At 33.7% G+C, this 15,515-nt stretch overlaps 1 long non-coding RNA gene across 4 annotated transcripts in view; it reads left to right on the top strand.

Annotated features, from left to right (window-relative positions):
• Window positions 1-3,791: 3,791 nt before the first annotated feature.
• LOC110007415 (uncharacterized) overlaps window positions 3,792-15,515 on the top strand; it is a 21,001-nt gene continuing 9,277 nt past the window's right edge. For all 4 annotated transcript variants that reach the window (XR_016061492.1, XR_016061491.1, XR_016061490.1 and 1 more), the window contains exons 1-3: window positions 3,792-4,171; window positions 4,784-4,866; window positions 13,085-13,712. This is a non-coding gene — a long non-coding RNA (uncharacterized LOC110007415). The remainder of the gene's footprint in view (window positions 4,172-4,783; window positions 4,867-13,084; window positions 13,713-15,515) is intronic.

Below are 15,515 nucleotides of genomic sequence, written 5' to 3'. Positions count from 1 at the left end.
AATTATACATGCGGTTTTTTCCCTTAGGTTTTGGTTTTTGATGGGTTTAAACTCAACCTCTAGGTTGGAATATCTAATGTCTTCCTACTTTTCTGTGGACTAGAGAACCAGATTGCACAGGCAATCATTTGACATGGTTTCATAAGATGTCAAATATGAAAATAAATTTTTTTTTAGATTAAACTAATCATAGTATTGTAACACTAGACTTCAGGCAATTCGACAAGGTTGAAGATCATTGACATTAGAACCAAAGAAAAACAATAAGAAATGGGATTCGAAAATTTGCATTCGAGTTGGCACTACAACTTCTATAATGGAATTTCCTGAATAAGTGGCTGGTTCGCATAAGAGAGGGAACTAATTGGTGTTTGAAGGATATTGTGGCAGCAGATGTGCCAGCAAAAGAACGTGCAAATAGGCAAGACCTATTGATTTGTTAATGTAAGTCTTGATTTGTAAGGATAAAATTCATATGCATGGTTTGAGTGGGGAGAGAATTGATTCTCTTAATAGGGCTGGCAATGGGTTGGGTGTTCCAGCCCGGTCGGCCTGGCTCCAGAAAACTAAGGCCTGGGCAGGCCCTGCACAGTCCAGCCTTTACTTTTTCAACTTTTTGCCTTGTTTTTCTTTAAATTTATTTGGCCCTGATACAGATAGGTCCGGGCCTGACTAGACCTCGTGGGAATAGGGCCGGCCTAGGTCCAGGGCTGGCCCAGCCTAGGTACGGCCCTTTCCAGCCCTAATTCTTCTCTAAAGTGTTTTTTTTTTTTGGTTAATCTTTCTATTAGTTATGGTTACATCCTTTGTAACTGTTACCGAATTGTTTGCAACGCTCTTAGTCGATGAAATAAAATAAAAAAGAGGGATGAAAGAAAAAAGGGAGAGGGAGGGCATTTTCCCTCTTATCTTTTCTTTTCCTCCTCATTCTCCGTCTCCGTCTCCCTCTCCCTCTCCCTCTCCCACCCCACTGCTAGTTTATGTGAAGACGATCACTGTGAAAGAGAAAACATAAACAAATCGAATAACACCATTCCTTTTCCTTTTGGGCTTGTTTGTTATCTGGAACGTAAACGTTCTCTAAAAATTGGAAGGTTTTTTTTTTTTTTTTGTTGGGAAGAAAGAAGATCTCATAAAGAAGAACTGGGTGTCTAAAAATTGGAAGTTTTTTTTTTTTTGGGAAGAAATAATATCTCATAAAGAAGTTATGGGTGTTCGTGTTTAATAACCTGTTGGAATGTTAAAGAAGTTCTAGATACCTGTTTGACTAAAATAATATACATATAAATATAAAATATACATAATATATGGAAGTATTTTGTAATTGTGCTCAACAAAGTTTTAGACACTTATATACTAATACAATAGGGCAATGATTTCATTGGTTGTATAGTAATATGATACAACAATCTTCAAAAACCATGTTATGGCCATTTGTTTGATCCAAAATTTGAAATATACACTCTTTTTATTCTAATGAACAATTATAAGAAAGAAAATTTTGAAAACACAACTTATATGAAATTGTCCATGTTTACACAAGTTAATTGGGAAAATGCCTATCATTTTATTCAAAATAAAACTACATAGAATAAGAAATAAATGTTATTTTAAATTAATAATCTAACCTTACAATTTTTAGTCATTTTTTATGTTATTATGATGCAACCTTGGATTAGACTATAAGAAATTTGAGTACATATACTATGCTCCCTAGGGACGATGTTGTGCATCTCCTCCTTTACACAAAACACCTGCTTAGGAGAATTTTCGTAGTCTAAAATTTTAGGAAACACATAATATTTACTAGATGATTAAGAAAAAATTTAATTTTTGTGAGACTTAGATCTTGGCCTTCAAAAATTGGATGGTCTATATTCAATCTTGAGACATTAGTTTTTTCTAGTACATAGAATTTATTTTTGGAATTTTTTTACAGGCGATTATTATATGTCTTGTAAAGATTATTTCTCTAAAATTTGAGATCCAAAAAGTATCCACGTGCTTTGCCGAGGGAGGAGGAAATCTTTTAGCAAGAAATTTTTGATGAATAAATTTATTTATTTATTTGTTTTTATTTTATTTTTTTGTGATGCTTTACTGTTGTTATTACATGTAGTAAATTTAAATTGGGTGTAGTTTGTATAGATCCGAGGCTCTAAACAATCAAAGTAAAGCACACCTTCAAATAGTGCCGAGAAATGTGGTTTTAATGTTTCAAAACTTTGTGATACCTTTAAAATATATTGTTATATCTAATTATAAAATTTAAAGCTTCAAAACTAATGTAGATCAAGCAAATCTATGAAAATCTTGAAAATTGATGGTCCAAAATGAGTTACAAAATGCATTATTTTCAAAACTTGAAATCCATTCTTTTCTCATGTCCGTGCATCTTGATGTCGAGATTATCAATTTGAGGATATTTAGGTATCAAAACAACTAGATTGATGTCGAGGTTATCAATTTGAGGATAGGCATTAAAACAACCACTTCTAGTGAAATTTTTGAAGTGGGCTCTAATTTGATTGTTTAAAAACTCTATATTAACTTTTCCTATTTGGATTAGGGTGCGGTTTGTATAGAGCCGAGGCTCTAAACAATCAAATTAGAGCCCACCTTCAAATAGCATCCGAGAAATGTGGTTTCAATGTTGGAAATCGTGATAGTCTTAAAATATATTTTCATCTTTAATTATAAAATTTAAAGCTTCAAAATTAGTGTAGATCGAGCTGATCTATGAAAATTTTAAAAACTTGAAAATTAACGGTCAAAAAATGCATTACGATGCACTATTTTCAAAACTTAAAATCCATTTTTTTCTCATGTCCATGCATCTTGATGTCGAGATGATCAATTTCAAGATATTTGGGCATCAAAACAACCTCTTCTAGTGCTCCAATTTGATTGTTTAGAGCCTCAGCTCTATATAAACTTTTCCCTTTACTTATGTGAACTACACATAATTTGTAATATATGTATGGTGCGGTTTGTATAAAGCCTAGGCTCTAAACAATAAATTAAAGCCTACTTTCAAATAGGATCGAGAAATTTGATTTCAATACTGAAAATCATTGGGACAGACTTAAAATATATTTTTATCTTTATTTATAAAGTTTAAAGCTTCAAAAATAGTGTAGATCGATAGATATATGAAAACTTGAAAATTTTGAAAATTAACGGTTTAAAAATACGATACAAAATACACTATTTTCAAAAGTTGAAATCCATTTTTTTCTCATGTCCATGGATCTTGATGTCGAGATGATCAATTGGAGGATATTTGAGCATCAAAACAACTTCTTCTGGGTGTAATTTTTTAGGTAGGTTCTAATTTGATTGTGGGTGTAATTTTTTAGGTAGGTTCTAATTTGATTGTTTAGAGCCTTGGTTCTATATAAAATTTTTCCTTATTTATTTACGGAAAAGTTTATATAGAGCCGAGGCTCTAAACAATCAAATTTGAACCTACCTCAAAACTTTCACTAGAAGAGGTTGTTTTGATGTTCAAATATCTTCAAATTGATCATCTCGACATCAAGATACATGGACATGAGAAAAAAATGGATTTCAAGTTTTGGAAATAGTATATTTTATAATGTATTTTTGGACCGTCAATTTTCAAGATTTTCAAGTTTTTATCGACCTATCGATCTACACTATTTTTTAACCTTTAAACTTTGTAAATAAATATGAAAATATATTTTACAGCTGTCACGAAAATTTTCATTATTGAAACCACAATTCTCCACACTATTTGAATGCAGGCTCTAATTTGATTGTTTAGAGCCCTAGGCTTATGCCTGTACAAATGTCGTCTCTAAAATACATTATTTAGGGTTCACGTCTCTCATACTTCACGTTCGTGCCACATACATGTACGTCCGTTACGTAGTAAGTACCCTCGAGAATAGAACTAGCCGTTAGTCAAATTCAAAAGTTTTTCATTTTTTAAATTTTATTTCCCTTTCCACATGTTGTAAAATCGAGCAAAACCCTGTGCAAAGAAAAACTCTCTCTCTCTCTCCATAACCCCATACGAATCCAGGTAAAGGTTGCTCAGATTTTCAGGTTGTTCGTACAAGCTAGGGTTTGTTAATTCCAACTAAAATTTCTGACCTCTGGTAGTGTTTGGGCTTCATTTTGAAGGATCACAAGGCTTTTTTCTATTGTAAGTTCTCGGACTCTCTCTGTTATTTTGCTCAAGTAAAATTTGTTATCTCCCAAGAAAAATGGGGATATGATGTCTTGAATTAAAGGAATATTTGTATTAGAAATTAGCTGATTTGTTGGGAAAAAGAATCCATTGAACTTCCTTTTTCAATGCGATTCTTTTAATTTTGGAAACCCTTTAAGCATATTTCCTTTCTCTTCTTTTACGCTTCCTGTTATCTATGTTTCTTTTTTAGAGTTTTTCATTAGAAATAAATTCCAGGAAATTAGACATATTTTTGTATTTCAACTCTGATATGATCTAGTGATCAAAATTGTCATATGTAATTGAATTTTTTAAAGTTATTGAAATGTCTAGGTGATAATTATAGAGTACTTCGAAAACCGGACAATCGGATGGTTTTTGAAAACAAGGTTCAGCACTCAACACCCTTTTACAGACCATTATGCTTCTCGCTTCTCTGCAACATCAGTTTATTTCTGTTTGAACTTTTTTGGCAATTTTGATATTCTCTCCGTCTTGCCTTTCAAGAAGTTAGTGTCTATATTTCCTGGATTTTCATGCAATCATAACCAGAGCAACTCATTGATCATTAATTACTCTTGTTAGGGATTTCCACAATACAGAGCCGGGCAAGTATATCCTGTTTTCCTTGGATTCTTAAACTGCACAAAGCTTCTGGAATCCTTTAAGTAAGTTGTCTTTTATAGAAATGAAAGTTTTTCTCTCTCTTTGGCATCATTTTTTTTTTGCTTCTTTATTTACCATGAAGCTTCTATTTGAGGTCTGATTTGAGTGCATCCCCTTCTCATATGAAAATCCAGAAAATGGCTTTTCATGTTTATTTTGTGCTTCTGTTTTTGTATGAAATCCAGAATATACATCATTTTTCCTATGACTTTAACTATCTCCTTTGTTTTTTTGTTACTATTTAGATTCTGGGTGTTTCAATCCTTCCTTGCATTCTGTTTTTGTTCCAAATGAGAAGCTTATAATTAGTTTCCTGTATGGGTGCATTCTGTTTTTGTTCCAAATGAGAAGCTTATAATTAGTTTCCTGTATGGGTGCATTCTGTTTTTGTTCCAAATGAGAAGCTTATAATTAGTTTTCTGGATTGGTTTATCTGGGGTGCATCCTGTTTTTGTTCCAAATGAGAAGCTTATAATTAGTTATCTGAATTGGTTTATCTGGAGTTTCTCATTTAGATTCTTCTCATGATCCACACACTATCTCTCTCAGAAAATCCAATATGTTTCTATATGGGTTTGTTCCTATTTTTCTTCCTGTTGAGATGCCAAGATGGTTTCCTTTGGAATTCTAATGTTGTGCAATTTGTTTGTTTGATTGCTTTGTTAGATTTAGGTCTGGTCTTTGTTCTAATTTTGAGTTTCTTGATTCTAGTTTCATTGGGGTATGGGCTCCATCTAGAGTGCCAGGTTTTTCTTGTTGAAGATCCACTCACGCCAAGTTTCTTGTTAGTTGACAATGTTGTTGGATTGACAACATGAATTAACTCATGACCTATGAAACATAGATACGCATATCTGGGGATTTGACCATGTGTTGACACGAACAAGTGTGTTGACACCTTGGACATTCTATTAAGAATCCACTTCCATGTCCCTTTTTTTAGACACATTTCTTTTTTTTTAAAGTGGCGTTTTTTTGTTTAGAAACTTCATTCTTCATTGAAAAGTATTTTAAAATTAAAGAATACTTTAGAATAAAATAAGTAGTTTAAAATACAAAACAAAAAATATTTTTATTTGTTAAATTAGGGTTTGGTTTCCATAAATCATTGTTATTATAAATTTAATTCAACTACCATAAAACTTTCTAGAGTTTTTTCCTCCCCAACTGGTGTCTCTCTCTCCAAGCCATAGACTGTTGTTTTCTCTGTCTCTAGGCCCCGTGGATCACTAGTGTCTCCCTCTCTAAACCGTAGACTAGTGTTTTCTCCCTCTCTAGGCCCCGTGGATTATTGGTTTCTCCTTCTCCAAGCCGTGGACCACTGGATATTCATCTCTATTCAACTTGTCTCTCTTCCATTCTCTTTGTGCCTTGTGTCATGTCAAATTCTTATCATTCCCTAATCTTTTTTCTCATTAATAACATGAATTGTATTATACTTTGCCTTGTCCTAGCAATTGACTTTTATTAGTTTTGAAAGCATGTACTAGTATTTTGATAATCTTTAAATTATGTTGTCCTTTTTTTCCATATTATTATCATGCAACCTTAGATTGGTTTATAAGAAATTTTGATGAATAAAATTCAGATTCACAAAGTAACCTTTTTTGGACTATTAATTTATTTATTTTTATTTTTGAGATGCTTTACTATTGTTGTATGACATGAATTATTGTACATGTAAATGCAGATGTGAACTACACAAATTTTAATGTGTATATATAGATAGATGTACACATATATGTAGATACTTGTATTTTGTACAAAAGTGTCGTGTCTAGAAGTCATGTTTTCAGGATGCACATTTGTGACATTCGTATCCATGTCATAAATAGACACTTGTGTCCATGTCTATGTAATAGCTCGCGATATTGTGCTCAGCTAATTCTAATATGAAAATATATTAAAGCCATAAAGATAATTGATATATTTGTCTACTATAATTATGTACAATATAATTTAAAGAAAACTTTTGGTGTTCTTATTTCTAAAACTTCTCCAATATCTTATTCATTCGGGTGGTGGAGATTTAGGCAATTAAACCTTCAAGTAAAATTACAACACCTGTTGTAAATTTATGTTACATAGACACAAACGCGTGTTTATTTATGACATGTATACAAGTATCAGAAATGTGATTCTTAAATATGACTTGGTTGTATAATATACAAGTATTTACATACCTACGTAAATACTAGTTCAAGCTTTTACATATACAACAATCCATGTCATACAACAAAACTAAAGTATCTAAATAACAAAAAATTAAATTAGTGGTCCAAAAAGAGTTACTTTGTGAATCTAAATTTTATTCATCATAATTTTTTATAGACTAATCCAAGGTTGCATCATAACAATATGGAAAAAGAGTACAAAATGATTTAAAGAATATCAAAATACTAGTACAAGCTTTCAAACTAGTAAAAATTAGTTGTTAGGACAAGGCAAGGCATGATGCAATTCATGTTATTAATGACAAAAAATATTAGAGAACAATAAAGATCTTATATGGCACAAGGCACAATTAGAAGGTAACAGAGAAAAGTTGATGAATAAAGATGAATATCCAGTGGTCCACGGCTTGGAGAGGGAGAAACTAGTGGTCCACCAGTTTGAAGAGGGAGAAAACAATGGTCTACAGCTTGGAGATGTATAAACCAATTGGGGAGGGGGAAAACCTAGAAAGTTTCATGGTAGATGAAATAAATCTGTATTTTTATTTATAGCAACAAATAGCTTATGGAAACCCTAATTTAATAAATAAAAATATTGTTTTTCTTTTATTCCAAACTACTTATTTTATTTAAATATTTTTCTTTTAAAATAAAATACTCTTCAATGAAGAATGAAGTTTTTAAACAAAGAAACGTCACATTCAAAAAAAGAACCGTGTCTAAAAAAGAGACACAGACATAGACACTTAATAGAGGTGTCGTACGCGTGTCTAAGAGTGTTGACACATGTTTCTATGTTCGACAAATGTCAACACATAATCAGATCCCTAGAATTGCATGTCTAAGTTTCGTAGTTGCAAATGGTTAAAAAGAGATTCAACTTTTTAGTCTTACTCCAAAATGTCACACCGCTTCCTCTCTTGATGCTCTAATTCCCAGCTCTTATTTGCTATCTCTTCGTTTGGATGATGGAGATAAGGCAACCACACCTCGAAATCAAAATTTCAACACCAATTGTAAGCGGTAAAAAAATAGATTGCGCTTTTTACTCTTGCCCCAAAAATGTCACCCCTTTCTCACCTCTACATTCCTTCATAGCGTACTATGTCTTGCCCTGCCCTCTCCATCAAAATCATTTGAATTGGGTGTGTCATAATCATCGTCCTCTCTCTCTTCTCATACACATTTGTTTGACAATGTGTTGTGCAAAAATTTATCAGCAAAGAACCAGTTCTATGAAATGATTGGTGTGCAGATTTTCCATTTATAAATTTTTGAATCACGGGTGGTTGTTCTCTCTATTTTATTCTTTTTTGAGTGCTTCATCTTTTTCTTTATGTCTTCTTGCATATATCCTTATTTAATATGTCTTAACCTTGTTGGATTGGGCTGAAATTGGGCAAGAATCCTTAGGGTACCCCAAGCCACCATCCTACAAGTTTCGGGGTCATTCTGCTACCTTTCAAAAACTACTTTATTTGATCAGTACGTCTGTAGTCCACAGATATTTTTGGTACTGGCAGGACCAGGTCACGACTGGCTCCTTCCTTATTCATGCAAGGGTCTAAGTTAGTAAAAAATATCATATAACATCTTAAGTTAGCATCCAGCTTGGCTCTACTTTGACTTGGCACTTGAACATAAGCTTCACATCCAAATGTTCTCAAGTGTTCGTATGATACTCTTGCCTCTCCAAATATTTTCAGGTATTTCACCATTCAAGGGTGCACTAAGAGATCTATTGATCAAATATACAACAGTATTAGCAACTTTAGCCTAAAATTGCTTGCCAAGACCCTATTGTGAAAGCATGCTTCTTGCTCTTTCAATGATGGTCTTATTCATCCTCTCAATGACAACATTTTATTGTGGTGTTACAAGAACAGTCCTTACACTACGAATGTCATTCTCTCTACAAAAAACATCAAAAGCATTCAAGTAATATTCACTACCATTATCAGTCTATCGGCATTTACTAAATTTCTCTATTTTTTTTCAACGTTGGCTTGAAAAACTTTAAAAACTCCTTCGAAGCCAAAGGATACAACCAACATTTTCTAGAATAATCATTTAAAAAAGTGACAAAATAAAAAAACTCCACTAAGAGATTTAACAGTAATAGGGCCGCAAACATCAGACGATGCCAACTCTGCCTTACTTTTCTATAAGATTTATTTCTTTTAAAGCTGACTTTACATTACTTACCATTAGCATGCAACCCATAACCCGGTGCTGGTACCGCCTAAGCAGGGTCCAGGGAAGGGTGGGCTAGAAACAGTCCTAACCTTTGGCTTATGCACAAAGTGGCCGCTCTCAGGACTCAAACCCACGCTCTTGCACTGGCAACCTGAGCCTTTTACCGTCACACCAAGTGACAGCCCCTTCTTGTGATCAATGTATTTACTAATGGCACAATGATTACAAAAAAAAAGATTTGAATGCTTAGATATAGGAATAATATTTTGATTTTGTAATACCTTCATACCATGCTCATTGAGATAACCCAAGCCCCAAGCGGTTAAGTCAAATTTGCATATCCTCATACTTGCTAGCTGTAGCAATAATCTTCTCTGCATTATCATTCCTTTGAGCCGTGTCATGAACAATGTAGAGACTTCCATCCTTTTTTCCCTTTTAATATTGTCATACAAACCTCTTGAAACCTTCCATGACCCATTTCTAAAGGTCACTATGAAACCAGAGTCATCTTATTGCTCGACTTAAATGAGATTTTTCCTCAAATCAGGAATATGCCTCACATTTCTCATTGTGTGCTTCTTTCCATTCAATTGTTTGATAACAACATTTTCAATGCCCAAAATTTTGCAAGCACAATCATCACCAAGATAGACAAAGCCACCATCCACATCTGTCTATGATGAAAAGCATGATCTTTCTAAGAAAACATGAAATGAAGCACTAGAGTCCAAAACTCAAGTATCTTCAATAGACAATGTTGTGCATGCAACACTAGAAGTAAGCCCATCTTCACAATCAGATACAATATACTCCTTGGCATGGCCATCTTTGCTCTTGGCCTTTTGCTTATTTTTCCTGTGTGACCAAGTTTCTTATAATACCAGCAAGTAATCTTCTTTTCTTGTGACTTGGACTTGCCTCTGCCATGAGATTTACCCCTATTAAATTCAGAGGGTTGATCTCTATGTTGTGGTCTTCCTCATCTCCTATTGCCAATGCTTGATTTGATTCAGCAAGCATTGTGTAGATGCCTTTCTAATATCTTCATTCAACAATGAACTAATAATATCCTTCAAATTAAATGTGTTACCTATTGTATTTATCATTGTGGTAACCAAGCTATGCCAACTTAGCAAGTCAAGAACTCAGCAAAAGCAAACATAAAACTTATTCATCTAAATTGACTTTCAGAGACTTCAATTGTGCATCAATAGAATTACATTGACTCACATGCGCTCTAATTGTTGCACCTTCTTTCATTTTCAAAAGAAATAACTTTTCCATCGCACACATTTTATTTGCACCAGAGGGTTATCCAAAAGAGTGCTCTAAAGATTGTCAAAGCTCTGCATATGTTTCACTGTGACAAACATAAAATAAAAAATGAGGGTGTAAAATACAAGATCTAATGGTTGCTATACATTTTTTATCAAGAATATCCCATTCTCAATCTTCCACTCCAACAGGTGACCTCTTTTCCTCGAAGTGGGCTGATCTAGTTCTCTCTCAACAAGATACTCTCCCAACATCATCTTTCATATTGGCTAATTACTTTGATTTAGTTTTTATATTCCGTTACCTTTTCTATTTTTTAAAACAAAATATATAAAACATAGGCACAATAACAAAACCCCTTTCTTCACAAACAAAATGAAGCAAAAAACCTAAGTTCAGATACCAGTTGTTGTGATTGATGGTGGTGAAAATACATCAAGGGTATATCTTATTAACAATTATTATGCATCCAAAATCATATAAATTAACAATGGAAACAATATGGCATCAAAGCACCAATATGAAATGAAAATACAACATTGATATCACATAACATAAGGATTTAATGTGGTTCAATCACAAATCGCGACTAAATGTGACTGAATATGGTTCAGTCACAAATGGTGACTGAACCGCGTTAAATCCTTGTGTTATGTGATGTCGATGTTGTATTTTCATTTCTTGTTGTTGCTTTGATTCCATATTGTTTTCATTGTTGATTTATATGATTTTTGATGCACAATAGTTGTTAATAAGATATACCCTTGCTGTATTTTCACCACCACTCACAATAATTGGTATCAGAGTTTAGATTTTTTGCTTCATTTTATTTGTGAAGAGTTATTGTTCATATTTCCTTTTTTTTTAAAAAAAAAAAAAGGAAAAGGCAATGGAATTTGAAAAACTAAATCAAAGTAATTGACCAATATGGAAGATGATAATGGAAGATTATCTTCTTGGAAAGAACTAGATCAGCCACTCCGAGGAAAAAGAGGTCATACCTATTGGAATGGAAGATTGGGAATGAGATATTCTTGATCGAAAATGTATGGCATCCATTAGACTTTGTATTTTATGCTCAATTTTATTTGATATTTGTCAATGTAAAACATCAGTAGAGCTTTGGCAATCTTTAAAGCAATCTTCTGAACAACTCTCTGGTGCAAATACATGCATGCAATGAAAAAGTTATTTCTTTTGAAAATGAAAGAAGATGAAACAATTAGAGTGATGTGAGTGAATTTAATTTTATTGCTGCACAATTGAGGTCTCTGAAAGCCAATTTAGATGAAAAAATTTTATATTTGCTTTTGCTGAGTTCTTTACCTGCTAGTTGGGATACCTTAGTTACTAATATAACAAATACAATAGGTAACAAATTTACTTTTAAGGATGTTGTTCATTGTTAAATAAACTAGAAAGGCATCACAAATGCTTGTTGAATCAAATCAAGCATTGGCAGTAGGAAATAGAGGAAGAGGAACATAACATAGAGATCAATCCTTGGGATGTAATAGAGGTAAATCTCATGGCAAAGGCAGGCCCAAGTCACGAGGAATGAAGGTTACTTGCTGGTATTGCAAGAAACCTGGGGTCACACAAGGAAAGATTGTTCTGTTTTGAAAAAGAAGAAAAAGGCAAAGAGCAATGATGGCCATGCCGAAGCAAATATTGTATCTGATGGTAAAGATGGGGTCACCTTTAGTGTTGCATGCACAGCACTGTCTACTGAAGCTACTTGAGTCTTGGAATCTGGTGCTTCATTTCATGTTTGCTCAAAAAGATCATACTTTCTAATTATACATAGATGTGGATGGTGGCTTTGTTTAACTTGGTGATAATCATTTGCAAAATTTTGGGCATTGAAAATATTGTTATCAAACAATCAGATGGAAAGAGAAGCACACATTGAGAAAAGGTGAAGCATATTCTGACTTGAAGAAAAATCTCATTTTACCCAATTAGATGACTCTGGTTTCATAGTAACCTTTGGAAATGGGTCATGGAAGATTTTAAGAGGTTGTATGACAATATCAAAGGGGAAAAAGGATGGGAGTCTCTACATTCTTCATTGCATGACTCAAAGGAATGATGCTGTCGAGAAGATTGTTACTACTGCTAGCAAGTATGAAGATATGCAGATTTGGCAGAGCTGCTTGAGTCATCTCAGTAAGCATGATATGAAGGATTTGCAAAGTCAAAATCTTATTCTTATTTTCTAAGCATTTATCTCTTGTTTTTTGTGATCATTGTGACATTGGTAAGCAGCTTAGAATCAGCTTTAAAATAAATGAATCTCATAGAAGGAGTAAGGCATTAGAATTGGTATATTATGATGTTTGTGACCCTATTAATGTTAAATCTCTTAGTGGAGCTTCTTATTTTGTAACTTTTTAAGATGATTATTTTAGAAAATATTGATTTTATCCTTTGGCATCAACAATTTTTGAAGTTTTCAAAGCCAGGGTTGAAAAAGAAAGAGAGAGATTTATTAAATCCCTACAAACTGATAATGGTCATGAATTTTGCTCGAATGTTTTAGATGTTTTACATAAAGAAATGACATTTGCAGGGTAAAGACTGTTCCTGGAACACCGCAACAAAATGGTCATTGAGAGGATGAATAGGATCATCATTGAAAGAGTAAGAAGCATGCTTCAAGCAATTTTGGCCTGATGCTGCTAATACAACTGTATATTTGATTAATAGATCTCTTAATACACCCTTGAATGGTAAAATACCTGAAATTATTTGGAGAGGCAAGAGTGTGACATATGAACACTTGAGAACATTTGGGTGTGAGGCTTATATTCAAGTGCCAAGTGAAAGTTGAGCCAAGCTGGATGCCAAGTCAAGAAAATGTATTTTTCTTGGGTATGGTGGTGATGATAAAGGTTATAGGCTTTGAGATCTTATTGATAAGAAGACCATCAGGAGCAGGGATATTCTCTTTAATGAGAATGTGATGTTTATTAAAAAAAGCAAGAAGAGCTAAAGTAAGAAAGACTTGTTGTGGACATACAAGTCCAAAATCCCATTGCTTCACCTCAGCAAAGGCAAGAAACTCAAATTCAAGCTCAAGATGGTATTGATGGAGGGGGCGTTAGTTATGAGGATTGATTGAAGATGAAGAAGGCCTACCGGATGCACATGTGCAAGACTTGAGAAGATCCCACATTTCCTCACAAGCCCACACCAAGGTAATCTCCTTCCTTATTATGCTTTGTATACTGACAGTGGCGAACTTGAGTCTTTTCAAGAGGCTATTTATTTATTGCCCTAATGTTGAAAAATGACATAAGGCAATGGAAGAGGAGATTGATTCTTTGCATAAGAATAACATATGGAAATAAAGCATTGAAGAATTGGTGGGTATATACAAATAAGTGGGGAAAATGGTTTTATGCGATATAAGGCCAGATTTGTGCTGAAAGGCTACAGGGCAAAAATCAGGCATTGATTTTAATGAAATTTTTGCTCCTACTGTTAAGCATAGCTTTATTAGAGGTGTTTTACCTTTGGTTGCTAACTTGAATTTGGAGCTAAAACAACTTGATATAAAAATTGCCTTCTTGCATGGTGATCTTTAAGAAGATATTTACATGTGTCAACTTAAAGGTTTTGTCATCCAATCCTAACTTCGTTTGCCAATTAAAAAAGGGATTGTATAGTTTGAAGCAAGCATCTAGGCAATAGTATAAGAAATTTGAGAGTTTTATGCTAAGTGGAGGTTATTCAGCATATGATTTTTTTACTGTTTTGTTGCTTTATGTTGATGATATGCTTGTTGCTAGCAATGATCTGAATGAAACCAAGCGTTTGAAGCTTGATATGTCCAAGCATTTTCTCGCCAAATATCTTGGACCAGCCAAGGAGATATTGGGCATGCACATCCATAGAGATAGAAAGCAAACGAAGCTTTGGTTCAATCAACCTAAATATATTAATATGATTAACTGTAAACCTGTTTCTACACCATTAGTTGCACATTTTAAGTTGTCTAAAAATGACTCTCCAATAATGAGATAGATAAAACTAAGATGAAGAACGATGAAGAATGTTTCATATACTTCTACAGCGGGTAGATTAATGTATGCGATGGTTTGTACTAGACTTGTTATTGCTCATGCAGTGGGAGGTTTTTCCAGATTTATGTCTAATTCAGGTTGGGAACATCAGTTAAGTGGATCCTTCGGTATTTGAAGGGGACACGAAATGTATATTTGTGTTATGGAAACTCATCATTAGAAGTTGTTGGTTATGTATATGTAGATCATGCAAGGTGTCGTGGCACTAGAAGGTCTACCACTAGGTACATTTTCAAGGTTGGTGGTGGTGCAGTCAGTAGGATGTCAAGGTTGCAAGATATTGTTGCCTTGTCATCAACTGAAGCTGAGTATGTGGCATTGACAGAGGCAGCAAAGGAAATAATTTAGTTGAGGAGGTTATTTGACCAGTTTGGGGTAAAACACGATAAATATATTGTCCGTTGTGATAACCATAGTGCTATTCATCTGGCTAAAAATGCAGTTTATCACTCCAAGACAAAACACATAGACGTCATATACCATTTCATTTGATTGACCCTCAAACGCAAAGATCTGTAGGTAAACAAGATCCACATTAAGAAGAACTTTGCTAATATGTTGACAAAAGTTGTCTCAACAGAGAAGAATAAGATGTGTAGAAAACTTTCGAGGTTTGAGGAGAAGTAGCCTCGAGAGGATGGAGAATAGTGCATTGGTGGTTGTTTTAAAGGCTCGGTAATTTGTCTTCAAGTGGGAGATTATTGTATACATATGTGAAGCTAAATCTGTAAAGTAGTCTATAGTAAATCCATGTTAATTTTATGTGCACCCATGTGGACTTTCTTATCCTACCAAAAGTGTACATGGGAAAGGCGGTGATCATGTGGACTTTCTTATCCCACCGAAAATGCACATGGGAAGTTCTTTAAAGTTGGTGAACCATGTAGACTCATAGAGTTATATGGAAAGGCAATT

Source organism: Amborella trichopoda, chromosome 8 (assembly GCF_054954075.1).
Source record: "Amborella trichopoda isolate Santa Cruz 75 chromosome 8, AtrichopodaSantaCruz75HAP2 v2.0, whole genome shotgun sequence".
Lineage (NCBI taxonomy): Eukaryota > Viridiplantae > Streptophyta > Magnoliopsida > Amborellales > Amborellaceae > Amborella > Amborella trichopoda.
The sequence above is the reverse complement of the archived record's forward strand: the minus strand, read 5'-3'. Positions and strand labels throughout refer to the sequence as shown.